This window comes from Asterias amurensis, chromosome 7 (assembly GCF_032118995.1).
Source record: "Asterias amurensis chromosome 7, ASM3211899v1".
Lineage (NCBI taxonomy): Eukaryota > Metazoa > Echinodermata > Asteroidea > Forcipulatida > Asteriidae > Asterias > Asterias amurensis.
In genome coordinates this window covers 6,520,324-6,535,348 of record NC_092654.1, presented here as the reverse complement: position 1 = coordinate 6,535,348, position 15,025 = coordinate 6,520,324, and positions in this window count along the sequence as shown.

Sequence of the window (15,025 nt, the reverse complement as noted above, 5' to 3'; positions counted from 1 at the left end):
TGCATGACTCCACACAGGAAAGTTGTTCAGGATGCTCAACTTGGTCGATTTGCACCGTCAAAACGCGATTTCCAGAGTTGACTGTTAGAAAAACAAGATGGCCGCTCTTCCATTTTCCCTGCCCGGGGAATAAACTTTTTAATTTTCGAGCCACCCCGAAAAGCCAAATTAGCGTGATTACTTCTTGCGGATACCCCACCGAGTGTGCCGGTGCAAATTTGAACCCCTTTAATGTTTTACTTTGGCGGTAATCGACGATTTTTGGTCAGATTATGACGTCACTTTTGCACCAAAAAGTTGTAATTTCCAAGGTTTTGCCAGTTTTGCATGACTCCACACAGGAAAGTTGTTCAGGATGCTCAACTTGGTCGATTTGCACCGTCAAAACGCGATTTCCAGAGTTGACTATTAGAAAAACAAGATGGCCGCTCTTCCATTTTCCCTGCCCGGGGAATAAACTTTTTAATTTTCGAGCCACCCCGAAAAGCCGAATAACCATGATTACTTCTTGCGGATACCTCACCCGAGTGTGCCGGTGCAAATTTGAAGCCCGTCTATGTTTTACTTTGGCGGTAATCGACGCTTTTTGGTCAAATTATGACGTCACTTTTGCACCAAAAAGTTGTAATTTCCAAGGTTTTGCGAATTTTGCATGACTCCACACAGGAAAGTTGTTCAGGATGCTCAACTTGGTCGATTTGCACCGTCAAAACGCGATTTCCAGAGTTGACTATTAGAAAAACAAGATGGCCGCTCTTCCATTTTCCCTGCCCGGGGAATAAACCTTTTAATTTTCGAGCCACCCAGAAAAGCCGAATTAGCGTGATTACTTCTTGCGGATACCCCACCCGAGTGTGCCGGTGCAAATTTGAAGCCCTTTAATGTTTTACTTTGGCGGTAATCGACGATTTTTGGTCAAATTATGACGTCACTTTTGCACCAAAAAGTTGTAATTTCCAAGGTTTTGCGAATTTTGCATGACTCCACACAGGAAAGTTGTTCAGGATGCTCAACTTGGTCGATTTGCACCGTCAAAACGCGATTTCCAGAGTTGACTGTTAGAAAAACAAGATGGCCGCTCTTCCATTTTCCCTGCCCGGGGAATAAACTTTTTAATTTTCGAGCCACCCCGAAAAGCCGAATAACCATGATTACTTCTTGCGGATACCCCACCCGAGTGTGCCGGTGCAAATTTGAAGACCGTCTATGTTTTACTTTGGCGGTAATCGACGCTTTTTGGTCAAATTATGACGTCACTTTTGCACCAAAAAGTTGTAATTTCCAAGGTTTTGCGAATTTTGCTTGACTCCACACAGGAAAGTTGTTCAGGATGCTCAACTTGGTCGATTTGCACCGTCAAAACGCGATTTCCAGAGTTGACTATTATAAAAACAAGATGGCCGCTCTTCCCTTTTTCCTGCCCGGGGAATAAACTTTTTAATTTTCGAGCCACCCAGAAAAGCCGAATTAGCGTGATTACTTCTTGCGGATACCCAACCCGAGTGTGCCGGTGCAAATTTGAACCCCTTTAATGTTTTACTTTGGCGGTAATCGACGATTTTTGGTCAAATTATGACGTCACTTTTGCACCAAAAAGTTGTAATTCCCAAGGTTTTGCGAATTTTGCATGATTCCACACAGGAAAGTTGTTCAGGATGCTCAACTTGGTCGATTTGCACCGTCAAAACGCGATTTCCAGAGTTGGCTATTAGAAAAACAAGATGGCCGCTCTTCCATTTTCCCTGCCCGGGGAATAAACCTTTTAATTTTCGAGCCACCCAGAAAAGCCGAATTAGCGTGATTACTTCTTGCGGATACCCCACCCGAGTGTGCCGGTGCAAATTTGAACCCCTTTAATGTTTTACTTTGGCGGTAATCGACGATTTTTGGTCAAATTATGACGTCACTTTTGCACCAAAAAGTTGTAATTTCCAAGGTTTTGCGAATTTTGCATGACTCCACACAGGAAAGTTGTTCAGGATGCTCAACTTGGTCGATTTGCACCGTCAAAACGCGATTTCCAGAGTTGACTATTATAAAAACAAGATGGCCGCTCTTCCCTTTTCCCTGCCCGGGGAATAAACTTTTTAATTTTCGAGCCACCCCGAAAAGCCAAATTAGCGTGATTACTTCTTGCGGATACCCCACCCGAGTGTGCCGGTGCAAATTTGAAGCCCTTTAATGTTTTACTTTGGCGGTAATCGACGATTTTTGGTCAAATTATGACGTCACTTTTGCACCAAAAAGTTGTAATTTCCAAGGTTTTGCGAATTTTGCATGACTCCACACAGGAAAGTTGTTCAGGATGCTCAACTTGGTCGATTTGCACCGTCAAAACGCGATTTCCAGAGTTGACTATTAGAAAAACAAGATGGCCGCTCTTCCATTTTCCCTGCCCAGGGAATAAACTTTTTAATTTTCGAGCCACCCCGAAAAGCCGAATTAGCATGATTACTTCTTGCGGATACCCCACCCGAGTGTGCCGGTGCAAATTTGAAGCCCGTCAATGTTTTACTTTGGCGGTAATCGACGATTTTTGGTCAAATTATGACGTCACTTTTGCACCAAAAAGTTGTAATTTCCAAGGTTTTGCGAATTTTGCATGACTCCACACAGGAAAGTTGTTCAGGATGCTCAACTTGGTCGATTTGCACCGTCAAAACGCGATTTCCAGAGTTGACTGTTAGAAAAACAAGATGGCCGCTCTTCCATTTTCCCTGCCCGGGGAATAAACTTTTTAATTTTCGAGCCACCCCGAAAAGCCAAATTAGCGTGATTACTTCTTGCGGATACCCCACCGAGTGTGCCGGTGCAAATTTGAACCCCTTTAATGTTTTACTTTGGCGGTAATCGACGATTTTTGGTCAGATTATGACGTCACTTTTGCACCAAAAAGTTGTAATTTCCAAGGTTTTGCGAATTTTGCATGACTCCACACAGGAAAGTTGTTCAGGATGCTCAACTTGGTCGATTTGCACCGTCAAAACGCGATTTCCAGAGTTGACTATTAGAAAAACAAGATGGCCGCTCTTCCATTTTCCCTGCCCGGGGAATAAACCTTTTAATTTTCGAGCCACCCAGAAAAGCCAAATTTGCGTGATTACTTCTTGCGGATACCCCACCCGAGTGTGCCGGTGCAAATTTGAACCCCTTTAATGTTTTACTTTGGCGGTAATCGACGATTTTTGGTCAAATTATGACGTCACTTTTGCACCAAAAAGTTGTAATTTCCAAGGTTTTGCGAATTTTGCATGACTCCACACAGGAAAGTTGTTCAGGATGCTCAACTTGGTCGATTTGCACCGTCAAAACGCGATTTCCAGAGTTGACTATTATAAAAACAAGATGGCCGCTCTTCCCTTTTCCCTGCCCGGGGAATAAACTTTTTAATTTTCGAGCCACCCAGAAAAGCCGAATTAGCGTGATTACTTCTTGCGGATACCCAACCCGAGTGTGCCGGTGCAAATTTGAACCGCTTTAATGTTTTACTTTGGCGGTAATCGACGATTTTTGGTCAAATTATGACGTCACTTTTGCACCAAAAAGTTGTAATTTCCAAGGTTTTGCGAATTTTGCATGACTCCACACAGGAAAGTTGTTCAGGATGCTCAACTTGGGCGATTTGCACCGTCAAAACGCGATTTCCAGAGTTGACTGTTAGAAAAACAAGATGGCCGCTCTTCCCTTTTCCCTGCCCGGGGAATAAACTTTTTAATTTTCGAGCCACCCCGAAAAGCCGAATTAGCGTGATTACTTCTTGCGGATACCCCACCCGAGTGTGCCGGTGCAAATTTGAACCCCTTTAATGTTTTACTTTGGCGGTAATCGACGATTTTTGGTCAAATTGTGACGTCACTTTTGCACCAAAAAGTTGTAATTCCCAAGGTTTTGCGAATTTTGCATGACTCCACACAGGAAAGTTGTTCAGGATGCTCAACTTGGTCGATTTGCACCGTCAAAACGCGATTTCCAGAGTTGACTATTAGAAAAACAAGATGGCCGCTCTTCCATTTTCCCTGCCCGGGGAATAAACTTTTTAATTTTCGAGCCACCCCGAAAAGCCGAATTAGCATGATTACTTCTTGCAGATACCCCACCCGAGTGTGCCGGTGCAAATTTGAAGCCCGTCTATGTTTTACTTTGGCGGTAATCGACGATTTTTGGTCAAATTATGACGTCACTTTTGCACCAAAAAGTTGTAGTTTCCAAGGTTTTGCGAATTTTGCATGACTCCACACAGGAAAGTTGTTCAAATTGCTCAACATGGTCGATTTGCACCGTCAAAACGCGATTTCCAGAGTTGACTGTTAGAAAAACAAGATGGCCGCTCTTCCATTTTCCCTGCCCGGGGAATAAACTTTTTAATTTTCGAGCCACCCCGAAAAGCCAAATTAGCGTGATTACTTCTTGCGGATACCCCACCGAGTGTGCCGGTGCAAATTTGAACCCCTTTAATGTTTTACTTTGGCGGTAATCGACGATTTTTGGTCAGATTATGACGTCACTTTTGCACCAAAAAGTTGTAGTTTCCAAGGTTTTGCGAATTTTGCATGACTCCACACAGGAAAGTTGTTCAAATTGCTCAACATGGTCGATTTGCACCGTCAAAACGCGATTTCCAGAGTTGACTGTTAGAAAAACAAGATGGCCGCTCTTCCATTTTCCCTGCCCGGGGAATAAACTTTTTAATTTTCGAGCCAACCCGAAAAGCCGAATAACCATGATTACTTCTTGCGGATACCCCACCCGAGTGTGCCGGTGCAAATTTGAAGCCCGTCTATGTTTTACTTTGGCGGTAATCGACGCTTTTTGGTCAAATTATGACGTCACTTTTGCACCAAAAAGTTGTAATTTCCAAGGTTTTGCGAATTTTGCATGACTCCACACAGGAAAGTTGTTCAGGATGCTCAACTTGGTCGATTTGCACCGTCAAAACGCGATTTCCAGAGTTGACTATTATAAAAACAAGATGGCCGCTCTTCCCTTTTCCCTGCCCGGGGAATAAACTTTTTAATTTTCGAGCCACCCAGAAAAGCCGAATTAGCGTGATTACTTCTTGCGGATACCCAACCCGAGTGTGCCGGTGCAAATTTGAACCCCTTTAATGTTTTACTTTGGCGGTAATCGACGATTTTTGGTCAAATTATGACGTCACTTTTGCACCAAAAAGTTGTAATTTCCAAGGTTTTGCGAATTTTGCATGACTCCACACAGGAAAGTTGTTCAGGATGCTCAACTTGGGCGATTTGCACCGTCAAAACGCGATTTCCAGAGTTGACTGTTAGAAAAACTAGATGGCCGCTCTTCCCTTTTCCCTGCCCGGGGAATAAACTTTTTAATTTTCGAGCCATCCCGAAAAGCCGAATTAGCGTGATTACTTCTTGCGGATACCCCACCGAGTGTGCCGGTGCAAATTTGAACCCCTTTAATGTTTTACTTTGGCGGTAATCGACGATTTTTGGTCAAATTATGACGTCACTTTTGCACCAAAAAGTTGTAATTCCCAAGGTTTTGCGAATTTTGCATGACTCCACACAGGAAAGTTGTTCAGGATGCTCAACTTGGTCGATTTGCACCGTCAAAACGCGATTTCCAGAGTTGACTATTAGAAAAACAAGATGGCCGCTCTTCCATTTTCCCTGCCCGGGGAATAAACCTTTTAATTTTCGAGCCACCCAGAAAAGCCGAATTAGCGTGATTACTTCTTGCGGATACCCCACCCGAGTGTGCCGGTGCAAATTTGAAGCCCTTTAATGTTTTACTTTGGCGGTAATCGACGATTTTTGGTCAAATTATGACGTCACTTTTGCACCAAAAAGTTGTAATTTCCAAGGTTTTGCGAATTTTGCATGACTCCACACAGGAAAGTTGTTCAGGATGCTCAACTTGGTCGATTTGCACCGTCAAAACGCGATTTCCAGAGTTGACTATTAGAAAAACAAGATGGCCGCTCTTCCATTTTCCCTGCCCGGGGAATAAACTTTTTAATTTTCGAGCCACCCCGAAAAGCCGAATTAGCATGATTACTTCTTGCGGATACCCCACCCGAGTGTGCCGGTGCAAATTTGAAGCCCGTCAATGTTTTACTTTGGCGGTAATCGACGATTTTTGGTCAAATTATGACGTCACTTTTGCACCAAAAAGTTGTAATTTCCAAGGTTTTGCGAATTTTGCATGACTCCACACAGGAAAGTTGTTCAAGATGCTCAACTTGGTCGATTTGCACCGTCAAAACGCGATTTCCAGAGTTGACTGTTAGAAAAACAAGATGGCCGCTCTTCCATTTTCCCTGCCCGGGGAATAAACTTTTTAATTTTCGAGCCACCCCGAAAAGCCAAATTAGCGTGATTACTTCTTGCGGATACCCCACCGAGTGTGCCGGTGCAAATTTGAACCCCTTTAATGTTTTACTTTGGCGGTAATCGACGATTTTTGGTCAGATTATGACGTCACTTTTGCACCAAAAAGTTGTAATTTCCAAGGTTTTGCGAATTTTGCATGACTCCACACAGGAAAGTTGTTCAGGATGCTCAACTTGGTCGATTTGCACCGTCAAAACGCGATTTCCAGAGTTGACTATTAGAAAAACAAGATGGCCGCTCTTCCCTTTTCCCTGCCCGGGGAATAAACCTTTTAATTTTCGAGCCACCCAGAAAAGCCAAATTTGCGTGATTACTTCTTGCGGATACCCCACCCGAGTGTGCCGGTGCAAATTTGAACCCCTTTAATGTTTTACTTTGGCGGTAATCGACGATTTTTGGTCAAATTATGACGTCACTTTTGCACCAAAAAGTTGTAATTTCCAAGGTTTTGCGAATTTTGCATGACTCCACACAGGAAAGTTGTTCAGGATGCTCAACTTGGTCGATTTGCACCGTCAAAACGCGATTTCCAGAGTTGACTATTATAAAAACAAGATGGCCGCTCTTCCCTTTTCCCTGCCCGGGGAATAAACTTTTTAATTTTCGAGCCACCCAGAAAAGCCGAATTAGCGTGATTACTTCTTGCGGATACCCAACCCGAGTGTGCCGGTGCAAATTTGAACCCCTTTAATGTTTTACTTTGGCGGTAATCAACGATTTTTGGTCAAATTATGACGTCACTTTTGCACCAAAAAGTTGTAATTCCCAAGGTTTTGCGAATTTTGCATGACTCCACACAGGAAAGTTGTTCAGGATGCTCAACTTGGTCGATTTGCACCGTCAAAACGCGATTTCCAGAGTTGACTATTAGAAAAACAAGATGGCCGCTCTTCCATTTTCCCTGCCCGGGGAATAAACCTTTTAATTTTCGAGCCACCCAGAAAAGCCGAATTAGCGTGATTACTTCTTGCGGATACCCCACCCGAGTGTACCGGTGCAAATTTGAAGCCCTTTAATGTTTTACTTTGGCGGTAATCGACGATTTTTGGTCAAATTATGACGTCACTTTTGCACCAAAAAGTTGTAATTTCCAAGGTTTTGCGAATTTTGCATGACTCCACACAGGAAAGTTGTTCAGGATGCTCAACTTGGTCGATTTGCACCGTCAAAACGCGATTTCCAGAGTTGACTATTATAAAAACAAGATGGCCGCTCTTCCCTTTTCCCTGCCCGGGGAATAAACTTTTTAATTTTCGAGCCACCCAGAAAAGCCGAATTAGCGTGATTACTTCTTGCGGATACCCAACCCGAGTGTGCCGGTGCAAATTTGAACCGCTTTAATGTTTTACTTTGGCGGTAATCGACGATTTTTGGTCAAATTATGACGTCACTTTTGCATCCAAAAAGTTGTAATTTCCAAGGTTTTGCGAATTTTGCATGACTCCACACAGGAAAGTTGTTCAGGATGCTCAACTTGGGCGATTTGCACCGTCAAAACGCGATTTCCAGAGTTGACTGTTAGAAAAACAAGATGGCCGCTCTTCCCTTTTCCCTGCCCGGGGAATAAACTTTTTAATTTTCGAGCCACCCCGAAAAGCCGAATTAGCGTGATTACTTCTTGCGGATACCCCACCCGAGTGTGCCGGTGCAAATTTGAAGCCCTTTAATGTTTTACTTTGGCGGTAATCAACGATTTTTGGTCAAATTATGACGTCACTTTTGCACCAAAAAGTTGTAATTCCCAAGGTTTTATGAATTTTGCATGACTCCACACAGGAAAGTTGTTCAGGATGCTCAACTTGGTCGATTTGCAGCGTCAAAACGCGATTTCCAGAGTTGACAATTAGAAAAACAAGATGTCCGCTCTTCCATTTTCCCTGCCCGGGGAATAAACTTTTTAATTTTCGAGCCACCCCGAAAAGCCGAACTAGCATGATTACTTCTTGCGGATACCCCACCCGAGTGTGCCGGTGCAAATTTGAACCCCTTTAATGTTTTACTTTGGCGGTAATCGACGATTTTTGGTCAAATTATGACGTCACTTTTGCACCAAAAAGTTGTAATTCCCAAGGTTTTGCGAATTTTGCATGACTCCACACAGGAAAGTTGTTCAGGATGCTCAACTTGGTCGATTTGCACCGTCAAAACGCGATTTCCAGAGTTGACTATTAGAAAAACAAGATGGCCGCTCTTCCATTTTCCCTGCCCGGGGAATAAACTTTTTAATTTTCGAGCCACCCCGAAAAGCCGAATTAGCATGATTACTTCTTGCAGATACCCCACCCGAGTGTGCCGGTGCAAATTTGAAGCCCGTCTATGTTTTACTTTGGCGGTAATCGACGATTTTTGGTCAAATTATGACGTCACTTTTGCACCAAAAAGTTGTAGTTTCCAAGGTTTTGCGAATTTTGCATGACTCCACACAGGAAAGTTGTTCAAATTGCTCAACATGGTCGATTTGCACCGTCAAAACGCGATTTCCAAAGTTGACTGTTAGAAAAACAAGATGGCCGCTCTTCCATTTTCCCTGCCCGGGGAATAAACTTTTTAATTTTCGAGCCACCCCGAAAAGCCAAATTAGCGTGATTACTTCTTGCGGATACCCCACCGAGTGTGCCGGTGCAAATTTGAACCCCTTTAATGTTTTACTTTGGCGGTAATCGACGATTTTTTGTCAAATTATGACGTCACTTTTGCACCAAAAAGTTGTAATTTCCAAGGTTTTGCGAATTTTGCATGACTCCACACAGGAAAGTTGTTCAGGATGCTCAACTTGGTCGATTTGCACCGTCAAAACGCGATTTCCAGAGTTGACTGTTAGAAAAACAAGATGGCCGCTCTTCCATTTTCCCTGCCCGGGGAATAAACTTTTTAATTTTCGAGCCGCCCCGAAAAGCCGAATTAGCGTGATTACTTCTTGCGGATACCCCACCCGAGTGTGCCGGTGCAAATTTGAAGCCCGTCTATGTTTTACTTTGGCGGTTATCGACGTTTTTTGGTCAAATTATGACGTCACTTTTGCACCAAAAAGTTGTAATTTCCAAGGTTTTGCGAATTTTGCATGACTCCACACAGGAAAGTTGTTCAGGATGCTCAACTTGGTCGATTTGCACCGTCAAAACGCGATTTCCAGAGTTGACTGTTAGAAAAACAAGATGGCCGCTCTTCCCTTTTCCTTGCCCGGGGAATAAACTTTTTAGTTTTCGAGCCACCCCGAAAAGCCGAATTAGCGTGATTACTTCTTGCGGATACCCCACCCGAGTGTGCCGGTGCAAATTTGAAGCCCTTTAATGTTTTACTTTGGCGGTAATCAACGATTTTTGGTCAAATCATGACGTCACTTTTGCACCAAAAAGTTGTAGTTTCCAAGGTTTTGCGAATTTTGCATGACTCCACACAGGAAAGTTGTTCAAATTGCTCAACATGGTCGATTTGCACCGTCAAAACGCGATTTCCAGAGTTGACTGTTAGAAAAACAAGATGGCCGCTCTTCCATTTTCCCTGCCCGGGGAATAAACTTTTTAATTTTCGAGCCACCCCGAAAAGCCAAATTAGCGTGATTATTTCTTGCGGATACCCCACCGAGTGTGCCGGTGCAAATTTGAACCCCTTTAATGTTTTACTTTGGCGGTAATCGACGATTTTTTGTCAAATTATGACGTCACTTTTGCACCAAAAAGTTGTAATTTCCAAGGTTTTGCGAATTTTGCATGACTCCACACAGGAAAGTTGTTCAGGATGCTCAACTTGGTCGATTTGCACCGTCAAAACGCGATTTCCAGAGTTGACTGTTAGAAAAACAAGATGGCCGCTCTTCCATTTTCCCTGCCCGGGGAATAAACTTTTTAATTTTCGAGCCGCCCCGAAAAGCCGAATTAGCGTGATTACTTCTTGCGGATACCCCACCCGAGTGTGCCGGTGCAAATTTGAAGCCCGTCTATGTTTTACTTTGGCGGTTATCGACGTTTTTTGGTCAAATTATGACGTCACTTTTGCACCAAAAAGTTGTAATTTCCAAGGTTTTGCGAATTTTGCATGACTCCACACAGGAAAGTTGTTCAGGATGCTCAACTTGGTCGATTTGCACCGTCAAAACGCGATTTCCAGAGTTGACTGTTAGAAAAACAAGATGGCCGCTCTTCCCTTTTCCTTGCCCGGGGAATAAACTTTTTAGTTTTCGAGCCACCCCGAAAAGCCGAATTAGCGTGATTACTTCTTGCGGATACCCCACCCGAGTGTGCCCGTGCAAATTTGAAGCCCTTTAATGTTTTACTTTGGCGGTAATCAACGATTTTTGGTCAAATCATGACGTCACTTTTGCACCAAAAAGTTGTAATTCCCAAGGTTTTGCGAATTTTGCATGACTCCACACAGGAAAGTTGTTCAGGATGCTCAACTTGGTCGATTTGCACCGTCAAAATGCGATTTCCAGAGTTGACTATTAGAAAAACAAGATGGCCGCTCTTCCATTTTCCCTGCCCGGGGAATAAACTTTTTAATTTTCGAGCCACCCCGAAAAGCCGAATTAGCATGATTACTTCTTGCAGATACCCCACCCGAGTGTGCCGGTGCAAATTTGAAGCCCGTCTATGTTTTACTTTGGCGGTAATCGACGATTTTTGGTCAAATTATGACGTCACTTTTGCACCAAAAAGTTGTAGTTTCCAAGGTTTTGCGAATTTTGCATGACTCCACACAGGAAAGTTGTTCAGGATGCTCAACTTGGTCGATTTGCACCGTCAAAACGCGATTTCCAGAGTTGACTGTTAGAAAAACAAGATGGCCGCTCTTCCATTTTCCCTGCCCGGGGAATAAACTTTTTAATTTTCGAGCCACCCCGAAAAGCCAAATTAGCGTGATTACTTCTTGCGGATACCCCACCGAGTGTGCCGGTGCAAATTTGAACCCCTTTAATGTTTTACTTTGGCGGTAATCGACGATTTTTGGTCAAATTATGACGTCACTTTTGCACCAAAAAGTTGTAATTTCCAAGGTTTTGCCAGTTTTGCATGACTCCACACAGGAAAGTTGTTCAGGATGCTCAACTTGGTCGATTTGCACCGTCAAAACGCGATTTCCAGAGTTGACTATTAGAAAAACAAGATGGCCGCTCTTCCATTTTCCCTGCCCGGGGAATAAACTTTTTAATTTTCGAGCCACCCCGAAAAGCCGAATAACCATGATTACTTCTTGCGGATACCCCACCCGAGTGTGCCGGTGCAAATTTGAAGCCCGTCTATGTTTTACTTTGGCGGTAATCGACGCTTTTTGGTCAAATTATGACGTCACTTTTGCACCAAAAAGTTGTAATTTCCAAGGTTTTGCGAATTTTGCATGACTCCACACAGGAAAGTTGTTCAGGATGCTCAACTTGGTCGATTTGCACCGTCAAAACGCGATTTCCAGAGTTGACTATTATAAAAACAAGACGGCCGCTCTTCCCTTTTCCCTGCCCGGGGAATAAACTTTTTAATTTTCGAGCCACCCAGAAAAGCCGAATTAGCGTGATTACTTCTTGCGGATACCCAACCCGAGTGTGCCGGTGCAAATTTGAACCCCTTTAATGTTTTACTTTGGCGGTAATCGACGATTTTTGGTCAAATTATGACGTCACTTTTGCACCAAAAAGTTGTAATTCCCAAGGTTTTGCGAATTTTGCATGACTCCACACAGGAAAGTTGTTCAGGATGCTCAACTTGGTCGATTTGCACCGTCAAAACGCGATTTCCAGAGTTGACTATTAGAAAAACAAGATGGCCGCTCTTCCATTTTCCCTGCCCGGGGAATAAACCTTTTAATTTTCGAGCCACCCCGAAAAGCCGAATTAGCATGATTACTTCTTGCGGATACCCCACCCGAGTGTGCCGGTGCAAATTTGAAGCCCGTCAATGTTTTACTTTGGCGGTAATTGACGATTTTTGGTCAAATTATGACGTCACTTTTGCACCAAAAAGTTGTAATTTCCAAGGTTTTGCGAATTTTGCATGACTCCACACAGGAAAGTTGTTCAAGATGCTCAACTTGGTCGATTTGCACCGTCAAAACGCGATTTCCAGAGTTGACTGTTAGAAAAACAAGATGGCCGCTCTTCCATTTTCCCTGCCCGGGGAATAAACTTTTTAATTTTCGAGCCACCCCGAAAAGCCAAATTAGCGTGATTACTTCTTGCGGATACCCCACCGAGTGTGCCGGTGCAAATTTGAACCCCTTTAATGTTTTACTTTGGCGGTAATCGACGATTTTTGGTCAGATTATGACGTCACTTTTGCACCAAAAAGTTGTAATTTCCAAGGTTTTGCGAATTTTGCATGACTCCACACAGGAAAGTTGTTCAGGATGCTCAACTTGGTCGATTTGCACCGTCAAAAAGCGATTTCCAGAGTTGACTATTAGAAAAACAAGATGGCCGCTCTTCCATTTTCCCTGCCCGGGGAATAAACCTTTTAATTTTCGAGCCACCCAGAAAAGCCAAATTTGCGTGATTACTTCTTGCGGATACCCCACCCGAGTGTGCCGGTGCAAATTTGAACCCCTTTAATGTTTTACTTTGGCGGTAATCGACGATTTTTGGTCAAATTATGACGTCACTTTTGCACCAAAAAGTTGTAATTTCCAAGGTTTTGCGAATTTTGCATGACTCCACACAGGAAAGTTGTTCAGGATGCTCAACTTGGTCGATTTGCACCGTCAAAACGCGATTTCCAGAGTTGACTATTATAAAAACAAGATGGCCGCTCTTCCCTTTTCCCTGCCCGGGGAATAAACTTTTTAATTTTCGAGCCACCCAGAAAAGCCGAATTAGCGTGATTACTTCTTGCGGATACCCAACCCGAGTGTGCCGGTGCAAATTTGAACCGCTTTAATGTTTTACTTTGGCGGTAATCGACGATTTTTGGTCAAATTATGACGTCACTTTTGCACCAAAAAGTTGTAATTTCCAAGGTTTTGCGAATTTTGCATGACTCCACACAGGAAAGTTGTTCAGGATGCTCAACTTGGGCGATTTGCACCGTCAAAACGCGATTTCCAGAGTTGACTGTTAGAAAAACAAGATGGCCGCTCTTTCCTTTTCCCTGCCCGGGGAATAAACTTTTTAATTTTCGAGCCACCCAGAAAAGCCGAATTAGCGTGATTACTTCTTGCGGATACCCCACCCGAGTGTGCCGGTGCAAATTTGAAGCCCTTTAATGTTTTACTTTGGCGGTAATCAACGATTTTTGGTCAAATTATGACGTCATATTTGCACCAAAAAGTTGTAATTCCCAAGGTTTTATGAATTTTGCATGACTCCACACAGGAAAGTTGTTCAGGATGCTCAACTTGGTCGATTTGCACCGTCAAAACGCGATTTCCAGAGTTGACTATTAGAAAAACAAGATGGCCGCTCTTCCATTTTCCCTGCCCGGGGAATAAACCTTTTAATTTTCGAGCCACCCCGAAAAGCCGAATTAGCATGATTACTTCTTGCGGATACCCCACCCGAGTGTGCCGGTGCAAATTTGAAGCCCGTCAATGTTTTACTTTGGCGGTAATCGACGATTTTTGGTCAAATTATGACGTCACTTTTGCACCAAAAAGTTGTAATTTCCAAGGTTTTGCGAATTTTGCATGACTCCACACAGGAAAGTTGTTCAGGATGCTCAACTTGGTCGATTTGCACCGTCAAAACGCGATTTCCAGAGTTGACTATTATAAAAACAAGACGGCCGCTCTTCCCTTTTCCCTGCCCGGGGAATAAACTTTTTAATTTTCGAGCCACCCAGAAAAGCCGAATTAGCGTGATTACTTCTTGCGGATACCCAACCCGAGTGTGCCGGTGCAAATTTGAACCCCTTTAATGTTTTACTTTGGCGGTAATCGACGATTTTTGGTCAAATTATGACGTCACTTTTGCACCAAAAAGTTGTAATTCCCAAGGTTTTGCGAATTTTGCATGACTCCACACAGGAAAGTTGTTCAGGATGCTCAACTTGGTCGATTTGCACCGTCAAAACGCGATTTCCAGAGTTGACTATTAGAAAAACAAGATGGCCGCTCTTCCATTTTCCCTGCCCGGGGAATAAACCTTTTAATTTTCGAGCCACCCCGAAAAGCCGAATTAGCATGATTACTTCTTGCGGATACCCCACCCGAGTGTGCCGGTGCAAATTTGAAGCCCGTCAATGTTTTACTTTGGCGGTAATTGACGATTTTTGGTCAAATTATGACGTCACTTTTGCACCAAAAAGTTGTAATTTCCAAGGTTTTGCGAATTTTGCATGACTCCACACAGGAAAGTTGTTCAAGATGCTCAACTTGGTCGATTTGCACCGTCAAAACGCGATTTCCAGAGTTGACTGTTAGAAAAACAAGATGGCCGCTCTTCCATTTTCCCTGCCCGGGGAATAAACTTTTTAATTTTCGAGCCACCCCGAAAAGCCAAATTAGCGTGATTACTTCTTGCGGATACCCCACCGAGTGTGCCGGTGCAAATTTGAACCCCTTTAATGTTTTACTTTGGCGGTAATCGACGATTTTTGGTCAGATTATGACGTCACTTTTGCACCAAAAAGTTGTAATTTCCAAGGTTTTGCGAATTTTGCATGACTCCACACAGGAAAGTTGTTCAGGATGCTCAACTTGGTCGATTTGCACCGTCAAAACGCGATTTCCAGAGTTGACTA